This window comes from Ambystoma mexicanum, chromosome 6p (assembly GCF_040938575.1).
Source record: "Ambystoma mexicanum isolate Mex_15411 chromosome 6p, UKY_AmexF1_1, whole genome shotgun sequence".
Classification (NCBI taxonomy): domain Eukaryota; kingdom Metazoa; phylum Chordata; class Amphibia; order Caudata; family Ambystomatidae; genus Ambystoma; species Ambystoma mexicanum.
Genome location: NC_090935.1, coordinates 1,543,547,660 through 1,543,560,452, shown reverse-complemented (window position 1 = coordinate 1,543,560,452; position 12,793 = coordinate 1,543,547,660). Strand labels below are relative to the sequence as shown.

Below are 12,793 nucleotides of genomic sequence, written 5' to 3'. Positions count from 1 at the left end.
TCCCCAAAGCCCTGCTTTTATGCAGAAAACCTCCATTCATCAGTCCTAGCTGTCACTCAAACATGCTAAGTGGTGAGCCAGGCGGCTCACCACTGGGCCAATCGCACAAGAGTGCGACTTGAGTTGCCGAGGCAACTCAGTCCAGGGTGCCTAAAGCCCCCTCCTACCCATCCTGTAGACCCAGACAGAGTGGCACCACTTTTGGAGGCTTCTGTGTAGAATCCCGCCAAAAAGTGGAACAAAGGGCTCGAATTGGGTTTGGAGTTACAGAGGCGAACACAAACGCCATTTTAAAACCGAGTCCTGGCAAAAAGACCTAACCGGGGAATACATATTAAATAAATAACCCGGCGGTATCTTTAACATTGCACCAAAAAGTGGTGCGTTTAAAATGAATGGGAAAATCCCATAGTAAATATTCTTAAGGAATATTTCGCGTGGTAACCACTGCCACCAGCCAGAAACTCGACGAGGGGGGACTGCACAGTGCCCCCTGGAAAAACAGACCCAGGGGCAATCTAATTACCCCTACCAGTACTTCCACAATATGATGCTTTGTACTGGTTCTGTTCCCAATTTAAGACTAGTAAAGTCAATGGTGACTTTACATGCCCTGGGAGACAGTAGTAAGTCCCAGGGTATGGAGTCTATGTTTGGGGGTCACTATGACACCCCTGTGTTACTGCACTGAGGGTGCTATGTAACACACTTACCAAAAAACACATGAAACCCTATGGAGTAAAAGACTCCATAGCCCATAAAACACATTAAAAAGTCAAAGGATATCTCAAATCATGTCTAAGAGTGGGAGAAAAAAAGTCTCACTCTTAGCAGGAGAAAAAAATAAAGCCCAAAAATCCAGCAAAGCTGCTGTGGGACTCACTAGGTTTGGGAAATTAGCCTTAACAGAGAATTCTCCCCAACACTCGCCCCCCCCCCCCAGACTAAGGGACAGGAGGATTTAATCCACTCCTAGATGAATCTCATACCTCTAGTCGGTTGTAAACACCCTAGAGAGACCATCAGCATTTTGGTGGAGACACCCTGACCTATGTTCTATGGTCAAATCAAAGGATTTCCGTTGAAAGCTATATGACCAAACCCTTTGAGAAACATCAGTCTTTTTGAAACTATAGGGGATCTGGTTGACCAGTCCCTCAGAAGTTTGTACAAACTTCTGAACCTGTGTTAGGCTTTTTCAAGGGACCCTTATAAAGGATTCCCTGAAATCTAGAGGGGCCTCCGGAGTTCCTTACCACTTCTCTGTTGGGAGAAGGTTGGGTTTTGGGCCTCTTGGTTGGAGGGGATGGAGATAAGCAAGGTACATGCTTCTCCTTCCTCTTAGATCTACCATTACCTACTTTCGGAGGTTCACTCCCAAGATGAGATTTGCGTTGGAGTCTTCAGTAGAAGGTCCAACAGTCTGAAGGTTTTTGGCCTTAGACTTTTCTTTCCTGGTTTTCCACCAGCACTGAGAATTACCAGTTCTCTTAGGCCTAGTTAGGGGTCCAGTTGGTCTATCCACCTCTTCCTCAGAAGCAGGGGGAGTCACAGACCCTAAAACTGGGGGAATAATTATGGAGCTTGGTTCGGGCTCCCATTTCCCTAACATTTTAGCCTGAAATTTGCCTGGGTCAGAGGTCAATTTACCAACACCAGGACTTGTAGTGGGGTTCTCAGTAGAGTTTCCCACAGGCTTAGAGTGGTTCCTTAAGGTGGCGCCTCTAGCCAATTTGGTTTGGTTCTGGGTCTCCATACTGGGGGGTCTGGGGGTACTGGATACTACTCCTAGAGTTCTTAGATCATTCCCCAACAGGACTCTCCCAGGCACCTCAGTCTGAACACTGACAGGAATCCTCACTGTCATGTTATTACACTGAATGAGGGCTGATAGAATTGGAACCATTTGGACAGGGCCTCCAGACATCTTAGTGGGACATTTGGGTGCCTTAGTAACATCCTCAGGTCTGAAAAAGCTTTCATCCACTACTGTTTTGCTGGCCCCAGAGTCTCGCCTGGCAGGGGTATCCTGGCCATTGACAAGAACACTGTCCACATAATAAACTTTAGAGTTTTCTGGTATGGAGTTGTACACACTCCTATTCTGATCACTAACCAGATCCATGGACTGTACTGTTACACTTGCTTGAAGACCCAAAGGTTCTTCAGCAAAGACTTCAAAGTGAGGACTAGCCATTGGGACTTCCTCCTCATGAGTGAAGGCTAAGGAGACTGTGCTGATCCCTGCAGGTTTACCCTTACATCTGGGATCACCTTTGATGTGGTCAGTTGCCCCACAGAGATAGCATGTTCCAAATGCTCTCCGAAAGGGTGGCTTGGTCTGACCTCTTTCTGGTTTGTGACCAGAGGGTACACTAGCCTGTTGTGGTTTACCCTGGGGCTTACCCTGGTTATTTTGTTGTTTGGGGCCCTCTTTAGGTTGGGAGGTATTGTCATGATCTCTGCTTCCAAAAGGTCAGGGTTTTCCCAACTCCCTTGGAAGCAGATCCATAACCCAGGTTCCGAGTGCCAACCAGTCCCAATTGGGACCTTTTGGACCCAGTCCTGGCGCCAGTGGCACCAGGCTCATAAATATGCCCAGTCCCAGCGCTGGAAGCGCCGGGCTCATAATGCTTGGGTGGACTTACCTGCAGCAGACCATGCTGCTTACTTGCCTGCCAGTTGAGCCTCTGATCCTCTTCTGTTTGGAACTACTTTTCCTGTTGGGTGGGGCAGGAGCCACTCCCTAGATTCAGAACACTGGAACTCTTCTGGAAAGCAGGAACTCTTTTCTTACCTAGGAGTGGCTGTGGAAGGAGACACCTAAGCACTACAGGAGGCTATTTAAACCACACCCGATGGATGAATCTTGCTTTGCGTTATTCTGCATCCGCTGCAGCAGAACGCTCATCGTGTCTTCTGCATCTGATCCTGGGCCTAAGGAAAAAGGCTTACCATCCTGAATCCAGTCTTCAGCAACACCTATAAAGACAAGAAAGAACAGGTTAGCATTACGGTCTTCAGTGACAGCTCTTCACTTACCCGGTCCATCGGCTGTCACCAACGCCTCGCGCTGCATTCCGGCATCTGAAAGACAAAGACTTACCTACTCTTCGTGCGCTCCGGAGGTCTTCACACTGCATTCCGGCATCTGAAAGACAAAAGCTTACCAACTCTTCGCACGCTCCGGAGGCCTTCGGCGCTGCATCCAGACATTGGGGAACTTTAATACTCACGTGCCATTACTCCTTTTAACATCTAACCCAGTGGGTATTCCGGCACCCTGCAGCCGCTCCGAACTTGTACCTGCAAAATAAAAAGACAGTTAGAGCGCATCGTGAAGCAGGCAACAAGCGCTTACTTACGTGCTTCCAGGCGCTTCTATTCATCACACGGGCTCCATCTTCAACTCACTTCAGCCCGTCATCCGCCATCGCCGGAACCCTGCAAAACAAGAAACATCATTACTAAAGACATTAGAATTACTCGAAACTTACCGTTCGTGCAGTAAACGACGGACAGCAGTCCTCTGAAGTCAAGAGGCCTGCTCCCCTTATCCAGTGAAGAAACTGGTTACAGCACCCTGCCCCGAGGCAGATGGAGAGCACGGCGTTCACTTACCTAAGGTGAGAGCGTTAACCTTTGGGGTTCTACAGGAGAAGAGAAAGGGAAGAAGAGAGAGACATTCAATAACCCAGTTCCTTAATCCCATATTTTCTATCTGCAGACATCTTACCCTTCGAGTCAAACATACAGTGCACAGAGGTCCAGCCCAAAGAGCCAGCCGTGTGTTACACATCACCTTTGAAGATACGGTATACGCCCAGTCAAGACCGGCGCCTCTACGGGAATCAGGTGAGCGTTACAGGTATTCAAAGTCTCTTGGTTCCCTTTTGGTGGCTGCTTTCCCTCATCCCTTTTCTGAGTGACCCCTGAATCCTTGTGGGTAGCCCTGTTGGCAACCCACAAGTCAGCAGCCTAAGCTAGCTTCCTGGAATCTAATTCCTTTGAATCAGCCAAGTGCTGTCTGAGATCAGGAGAGCAGGCATCATAAATTGACTCCAACATGACAAGATTTCTCATTCCCTCATAAGTGTTCACCTTGTAACCCTTAATCCATCCCTCTAAGTTCTTCAAACTTTCACTCATCCAGGTAGCCCAAGGGGTACCATCATTCTTTTGAGGGTCCTAAACCTCTTAAGGTACTGGGAAGGGGTCTTCCCAAATCTAGCTATTAAAGCTAGCTCCACACATTCATAATCCTTTCTATCCTCCTCCCCCAACTCCATTACCACATCAGTTGCTACAGGGGGAGCCTAGAGAACAACCAGGAAAATAACTCATTTCCTGTAATGTTCTGGAGCCCATGATTATACTCAAACAAACTCAACCAATCCAACACATCCAACTTAGGCTCATACATACCCACAAGCTCTTTAGGCATCCGGGGTCTTTTGGGACTGGAACTCCTAGAGGATCCGGGGAGAGAAGCATTTTCAACAGACAATTTCTTCATATCTAGCTCATGCTTGAGCTCCATTTCTCTGAGCCTTAGTTCTTGGTGCCTTTGTTCTCTTTGAGCATTAAGTCTCTTAAACTCCAATTCAAGTTTCATTTTCTCTAGTTCAAGACATTCAGGACTAATTGTGGGACCTGGCAAAGGTCCAGTAGGTACAGCTGGCAGAGCAGGTAGAGGCCTAGGGGGGACAACTTCATCATCCTCACCCTCCTCTTCTGCTTCTGACTCAAGGTTATCAATACTAGGATCTACATCAATATCATTGCTGTTATCTACATTTGCTGGAGTGGTAGGTTCCTCTGAACCACCATCCAGACTTCGGTTTGCTAACAACCTTTCTATTAGCTCAATTTTCTTGCCTTTAGTCAGGAGATTCTTATGCTTACAGAGAATTCTTAAACGATCAGCAGTTTTTGTAGCAAGGGACTCTTGACTATAACTTTCCATAGTTGACAGGTTAGAAAATATCTTTTTTTAGTGCTAAGCATTGTGGTTAGTTGCACTAAGGTATCTATAAGCACACTAAAATGTATTCTCAATACAAATCCCACTGCTGTACACCAGTGTTAGGCAGAAACCTGTGCAGTTCCCTTAGGGACCACTGCAAAAGGCTTAAGACTACAGGTGTTGGCAGTAAACCCAATTGGTAGCGGTCTGTACCACCCAGATTTAACTTCTGAAGTTCCTGTCCCCAAAGCCCTGCTTTTATGCAGAAAACCCCCATTCATCAGTCCTAGCTGTCACCCAAACATGCTAAGTGGTGAGCCGGGCGGCTCACCACTGGGCCAATCACACAAGAGTGTGACTTGAGTTGCCAAGGCAACTCAGTCCAGGGTGCCTAAACCCCTCTCCCACACATCCTGTGACCCAGACAGAGTGGCACCACTTTTGGAGGCTTCTGTGTAGAAGCCCGCCAAAAAGTGGAACAAAGGGCTCGACTTGGGTTTGGAGTTACAGAGGCGAACACACACGCCATTTTAAAACCGAGTCCTGGCAAAAAGACCCAACCGGGGAATACATATTAAATAAATAACCCAGCGGTATCTTTAACATTGCACCACAAAGTGGTGCGTTTAAAATGAATGGGAAAATCCCATAGTAAATATTCTTAAGGAATATTTTGTGTGGTAACCACTGCCACCAGCCAGAAACTTGACAAGTGGGGACTGCACAGTGCCCCCTCGAAAAACAGACCCAGGGGCAATCTAATTACCCCTACCAGTACTTCCACAACATGATGGTTTGTACTGGTTCTGTTCCCAATTTAAGACTAGTAAAGTAAATGGTGACTTTACATGCCCTGGGAGACAGTAGTCAGTCCCAGGGTATGGAGTCTATGTTTGGGGGTCACTATGACACCCCTGTGTTACTGCACTGAGGGTGCTGTGTAACACACTTACCAAAAACCACATGAAACCCTATGGAGTAAAAGACCCCATAGCCCATAAAACACATTACAAAGTCAAAGGTTATCTCAAATCATGTCTAAGAGTGGGAGAAAAAAAGTCTCACTCTTAGCAGAAGAAAAAAATAAACCCCAAAAATCCAGCAAAACTGCTGGGGGACTCACTAGGTTTGGGAAATTAGCCTTAACAGTGAATTTTCCCTAACAGATATTATTCTTTTACTGGCCCAAGATGGGTGCAGAGATTGAGAAACACTGTAGGAGTTGCCACACTTGCCAGTTATCTGGTAAAAGTGTAACCAAGAATGTTGCACCTTTTGTGCCTCTCCCATCTGTGCGAGTTCCTTTTGAGAGGGTGGGGATTGACATTGTTGGTCACCTAGACCCTCCAACTTCTTCAGGCAACCGATTTATATTGGTTGCAGTGGACCATGCCACTAGGTACCCTGTAGCTATTCCAATGAAAACTGTTAGGCAGTAGCTAAGGCCCTACTCAGTATTATTACCAGAGTAAGATTTCCTAAGGAGGTTGTATTTAACAGGGGATCACATTTTATGTACCCCTACATGCAGGCCATGTGGAAAACCTGTGGGGTCCCCTGCATGTTCTCAACTGCCTACCACCGCAAACAAATGGGTTGGTAGAAGGGTTGGTAGAGAGGTTTAATAGAACAACAAAGAGCATGATTCGAGCTTTGGAAGAACCACTTTGAAGAAAGTCCCAATACCAAGAGACCTGCTGCCCATTTCGAGTGCATTGTCGTGGAAAGGACGAATTCCTCCAAGTCGTTGCTGAGCCCTCAAGGACACACAAGAGACACAGTCCTACTTATTCAGACCGCCTCATCAGAGTGTGGGACTGCAGGAAGCAGAGAAGAGTGACGGGGAGAATGGCGTCCTTTGTTGGTGCTGCAGAAAAGACACTAAACCCACAAAGTGACCAGAGAAGTTGATGAAAGCCGTGTTAGATGTCCTGCCTCAAGACTGCTGCTGAGAGATCCCATCCGTTGTCCTGTCTTTCATCATCAGACCAAGGATTACCGAGGTCAGGTCTAGAGCGGAGCATCCAGCACAAACATGTTCTTCTTACCTAAGGTACTGTGGGGAAAAGAGGTATTGCCTATCTTATTCCAGAAAGTCCCTCCAGAGCATTTAATTGCAGGTAGAGGTGTTCAGGGCAACCCCATCTTACCTCTGACTCAACCCGCTGCTTGTGTCTCTTTCGCAAGTCCTTTTTTCAGGGTCTCGAAACGTTGGTTAGGCCTTCTTGTATCTTCTTTCTTAGAGAGTAGAAAGTATCCACAGGAACATTGTACTTCTGCTGCTTTTCAAGACTTTAAGCCTCTCTAAAATGCCTTTTAGCTAGGGCTGCATTTGGGCTTTAAAGGACTTTCTGTGCATAGAAACTACCTCAAAAAACTGAAGCTCTGTTAGAATGGCACAGCGAGTAGAACCCTCGCTTTGACATCCATGCAGAGCTTGCTAATGCAGGTTCGAATCCCGGCGGGGCCAAACTCAGCCTTTCATCCTTCCGAGGTCGATAAATGAGCACCACACACCGTGGGTAATAATAAGAAGCGCTCAGATACCTGAGGGTTCGTAGCGCTATATAAGTGCCAAATTAAATTAAATAACACTACTAACCAACTGTTTTCCTTCCCCAAAATCACTATCTTATATGTGTATGTTAACTTTATGCAGTTACCATATTACTTTTTGCGTGCACGTTATTACCGATAATACAGTAGACCTGTCAAACTCCTTTAACAATTGTAAGCGTTCAGCAACTACCAACTAAGAAGTGGTCTTTTAAAAGTATCCAAAAGTATACCTGTGTGTGTTGGTTTATTGTGCTAAGTATTTAACAGTGACTCTTGTGTAAATATAATACATCTATATTTTAATATACATGTATGTGTGTTTCTTTGATGTGCTTTACTGATTGGGTTCAGTGTACTTACCTACAGCTCACATCTTCCTCTTAAGATAAGCCTGGCGGCTCTGCTACTCTACCAAGGTTACTGGGTAGTACAGACTGATACTAACAGTTGGGGATCTACACACCACTGGGATAGTTTAATAAAGTCTTACCTCCAAGTGGGACTTTAGGAAAAGTCCCCTAACACTATGTCAAAAATCAAATGTGCTGCTTCAGCTCAGAGGCTGCTTTATATATCAGCTGACAGCTCAAAGAGTCAACTGCCCCCGCAATCAACACCACAGTAACAGAGGTTGCTGTTGTCCTCAGGGCTCTCACAAGTTCACACAGGTAATTCTTCCAATGTATGTCAAAAAACAAATGAGACTTAAAACATGGAGAATTATGCAAGATTCCCTTTTTAGTTTTGGCTATTAGGTGGCGCTGAAAGTGCTACCTATAATGCCATAACTATTGTCATTAAAATAAGAGCTTTAACATGAGAGCTTGAAATAGGGGCTTTAAATGCAGGTTTCTAATGCTTTTCAATGCAGGGTTCCATATGAGGATGGATATATGTAGTTTGGCTATGTGTCCCACACATTTAACGCCCATTGCTAAGTGAAATCTATAGGATTTGCCTCCATTCCCAACCATTTCCCCTACAACCAAACCTCCTTTTGCACTCTTTGGCTCAATTTCTACTGTGTGGTGAATTTGTCATTCATATCCACTCCCAAAATTGCGGCCGCCATCTGGTAATGTTATTTAAAAGTTAGTTGACTTGATTGATGCTTTAAAATATATTTACTGCATTTTCACAGCCATTTTAAAACCAATTAAACTATTACAGCACCTTTTAATAGACAATACTGTAAAATGTGTAACATAGCTCATGTTACACATTTTACAATATTGTCTATTAAAAATAAACAAGGTGCTGTAATAGTTTAATTGGTTTGAAAATGGCCGTGAAAATGTACATCTAGTGACTTGTGGGTGATTGCTCCAGTGTTTTTGATGTAAGGAGCACCTGATTGGCTGTGCAGTTAGTAATGTGATTGGATGTGCAGTGTGTATGTTTGTCGAAGCCAGCCATTTTATTTCTGGTATGCCATAGCTCAAAGCTATGTGTTTTGTTTGCATTTGTACATTTTAGTTAATTTGTGTTGGTGGTGTTAAGCCGCTGCTGACACTGAATTTCTTTTTATGTGCCAGCACCTAATTGCAATGTTAGTCAAACAAATGTAATGGCGGCTTGGCATTCCCGATGCCGCCACCGACTTTCACTTTGTTGTACTAATGTTGCAAATATGTGCCAGAGGCGGATTTATGTTGTTTACCTGCCGACGAACTCACACGTGGTTAGATGGGAAATTTCTAATACTAAATATTCTAAGAAATGCTACCTAAGAGGCTGATGCAAGAGAACACGCATTGCCAGTACAATCACAAAATAAACAAGATGCAGGATGTCATAATCTGTGTGGGATTGATTATGGCTATGAGTGTGGTGGTGAAGGGTGGTGATGTCACTAACATTCTAGGTGGAATGTTGATGTGGTGATGTCACTGGGACTCTAGGTGGAATGTTGGTGAGGTTTGGTGAGGAAGGTTCTACTGATGGCAGTTGGACCTAACATACTGGACCAGATGGATGTCCCAGTGCTTTCTCTACTTATGATCTTAAAGAATAAACTTACATGTAACTAATTACCTTCTGGAGTTCCATGATTGAGAAGGAGTCTTAGATTATATCACTGGCGACGAGGATGGTCCTGCTGGGAAGGGGCAGTCGGTGAGGAGCGCTGCCTTCCAGGGTGACATCCATCCAGCAATAAGGAGCTGCAGGCCGGGCAGTGCAGTGGAGGTCCAGTACATTGGTCCAGGTCGGGGACCCGGAAGGTCCAGAGTCCAGGCGGAGTCAGGGGAGGTGGCCCAGTGCCTGGAAGGTTCGGATTCCAGCCGGCGCCTGGGCTGAGGTGGCCCAGAGTCCAGGCGGTGCAGTGAAGGTCCAAGGCTGGGAACCTATTTTGGCGGAGTACACAACCAGTGGCACAAGGAGGAATTACCAGGCGGCTCTGTCAGCAGGTCGGGTGGTGCAGAGTTCTGTGCCAGGTTCCAGGCTGTGGAGCCTGCTGGCAGGAGGCCCAGACCGAGGGGGCCAGAGGTTGCAGCCGTTGGACTGCTGGACTGTCGTCGTTGCAGCGGGGGTGGGCAAGCCCCTGAGTCTGAGGATTTTGCTGTCAGAGGAGCTGCAGGCCGGGCGGTGCAGTGGAGGTCCAAGTCGGGGTCCAGCTGAAGCAGAGGTGCCCTGCGGGCTGGAGCTGTGCAAGTGCTGGGGCATTGAAGGATTCGGGTGGCCCGTAACAGATGTCCCAGTGGAGGAGGTGCAGCTGGTGGCGCTGTTATACCTCCGTGTATGTCCAGCTGTATTGGCTTTTAATTTAGCCTGAAGGGTGCTGTGGAGCCTGCTGGCAGGAGGCCCTGATCGAGGGGGCCAGAGGTTGCAGCCGTTGGTCTGCTGGACTGTCGTGTGGAAGCGGGGGTGTGCAAGCCCCTGGGTCCGAGGATTTTCCTTTCAGACGGGGTGGCAGGGTCCTTGGTCCAGAGCCGGAGGTCGTCTGTTTTTGGAATTGTTTTCGTCAGGGTGCAGGGTGTTAACTTCCCCTGCAAACGCTAGGTGGCGCTGTGGTGCGCGGCCATCAGGGGACGGAGAGCACCTGGAAATGCTTTAGAGATTTTTTTTTTTTCTCAGGATGTCGGGTGCCGATCGGGTGACATCGGCAAGGGCAGGGCCAGCATCAGTGGGCGGAGGACTGGCATTACAGCAGGCCCAGCTGGAGCGCAACTACCTGTTGGAACGCAACGTCCCCTTGGAACGCGACGTTGTTTGTGAGTGTCTTGCCGGCGCTGGATTAGGAAGAGATCGTTCCGAGGTGCACAGGAATAATATTGGGACACATGCTATGGATGGACACATGCCTTGTCTGGATTGTCCTGGTGTTCATGATTGTCTCGCACAAATGGAGGGCGCTGTGGTTAAGCCTGCAGGAAGACGGTTGTCAATGGAGCTGGTGAGAAATGCGTGGATCGTGTTTGCTCTAACGGGAGTTTACAATGTTTATGCTGTAAAACGGAGGAGGCAACAAGTGGGTGTTTTGACATCAGGCATGGCAAAGTGGCGAGCGCTGGATCCAGACCTCTGGGGCTCGCATGGCGTGGAGAATCTGTCAGGTCCAGACCTTTTTATGTGGTAGGTGTGGGGGAGGCCCGTGTAATTATAATGCTGTTGTGTTTATGTTGTGGCCTCTGGGTTTAGTACAACTATGGTTTGGTCCTGGGTTAATGTAAGTAGTTATGGCCTGTAATTCATTATGTCGTGTTTATGTATGTGGCCTGCTGTCAAGACATATCCTTGGGTTTTCAGTATGGACTTGTGGGTGTGCGTCCATGGGACATTGTAATGTTTGTTTATGCAATGTTTGCTTTGCAGGTTGGCTGAAGTGGACATGTGGGTGGGGGTATGGCGCTGGGACTTCAGCGCCATGTCACTTCCATCAATGTTATTTTTGCATTTACAATTGCTTGTCATGCATTTGGTGTTTTGCATTTCAGGGACATGTTGGGGTTGGGCGCAGGGACTTTAGCGCCATGCTTTTGATATGGTTATCGCTTACTGTGGGGTGTACATGTTGTCCTGCAGTGTTTTGTTTATCATGTTCGTAGGGGCATGTCCCCTGGTTATGTATGCATGATCCCTTAGTTTATGGGTGCAGCGAGGTGTGTCTGGTCATGTTTTAGGGGACAGGTGGTGCTGTATAGGTTATTTTTAGCGGGCAGTGAGGTGCTGTTTGGTTGTTTTTGGGGACAGTGCTGTCTGGTTGTTTTTGGGGACAGTGGGGTGCTGTTTAGCGGGCAGTGAGGTGCTGTCTGGTTGTTTTTGGGGGACAGTGGGGTGCTGTTTAGCGGGCAGTGAGGTGCTGTCCGTGTCAATTTTGGGGGCAGTGTGGTGCTGTCCAGCGGGCAGTGAGGGCTGTCGCTCTTGTGCGGCAGTGGCGTGCTGTCTGGCTATTTTAGGGGGGGCAGTGAGGTGCTGCCTAGTGGGCAGTCAGGTGCCACTTAGCGGGCAGTCAGGTGTCACCTAGGTCACCTCGGGGGCAGTGAGGTGCGGTCTGGTTGTGTTCTGGTGAGTTAGGGACAGTCAGGTGCTGTTTGGTTGTTTTAGGGGCAGTGAGGTGCTGTCTGGTTGTTGTAGGGGCAGTTGGGAGCTGTCTGGTGTTGTTGGGACTGTGAGGTGCGGTCTGGTTGTGTTCTGGTGTGTTAGGGACAGTCAGGTGTTGTTTGGTTGTTTTAGGGGCAGTTAGGTGCTGTCCACATGCTGGTAGGTGGGGTAGCGAGGTGTTGTGTTGGCTTTAGGTTATTGAGTTGCAGTCTGGTGTTTTAAGGGACTGTGAGGTGCAGTTGGTGTGTTTGGGACAGTGAGGTGCTGTTTGGGTCATTTTTGGGGGCAGTGAGGTGCTGTCTAGTGGGCAGTGAGGTGCTGTCTGGTCATGTTTTAAGGGACAGGTGGTGCTGTGTAGGTTATTTTTAGCAGTTATGGCCTGTAATTTATGATGTTGTGTTTATGTATGTGGCCTGCTGTCTGGGTCATTTGTGGGGGCAGTTAGGTGCCGTCCATCAGGCAGTTAGGTGCTGTTTGGTGTTCTTTTAGGGACAGTGTGGTGCTGTCTGGTTGTTTATGGTGTATTCAGTGACAGTTCAGTGAGGTGCTGTCTGGTTATCTTCTGTGTGTTTTGGGTGTTTTAGGGTAGTGAGGTGGTGTTTGTAGGGACAGTGAGGTGCTGCTTGGTGTAGTTAGGGACAGTGAGGTGCTGTCTGGGTCATTTTTGGGGGCAGTTAGGTGCTGTCCATTAGGCAGTGAGGTGCTGTCTGGTCGTTTGTAGGGGCA

General features: G+C 47.5%; 1 protein-coding gene across 1 annotated transcript in view; it reads left to right on the top strand.

Annotated features, from left to right (window-relative positions):
* The window catches only part of DNAH6 (dynein axonemal heavy chain 6), a 3,423,448-nt gene that overhangs the window by 2,850,624 nt on the left and 560,031 nt on the right, over positions 1-12,793 (top strand). The window lies entirely within an intron of this gene.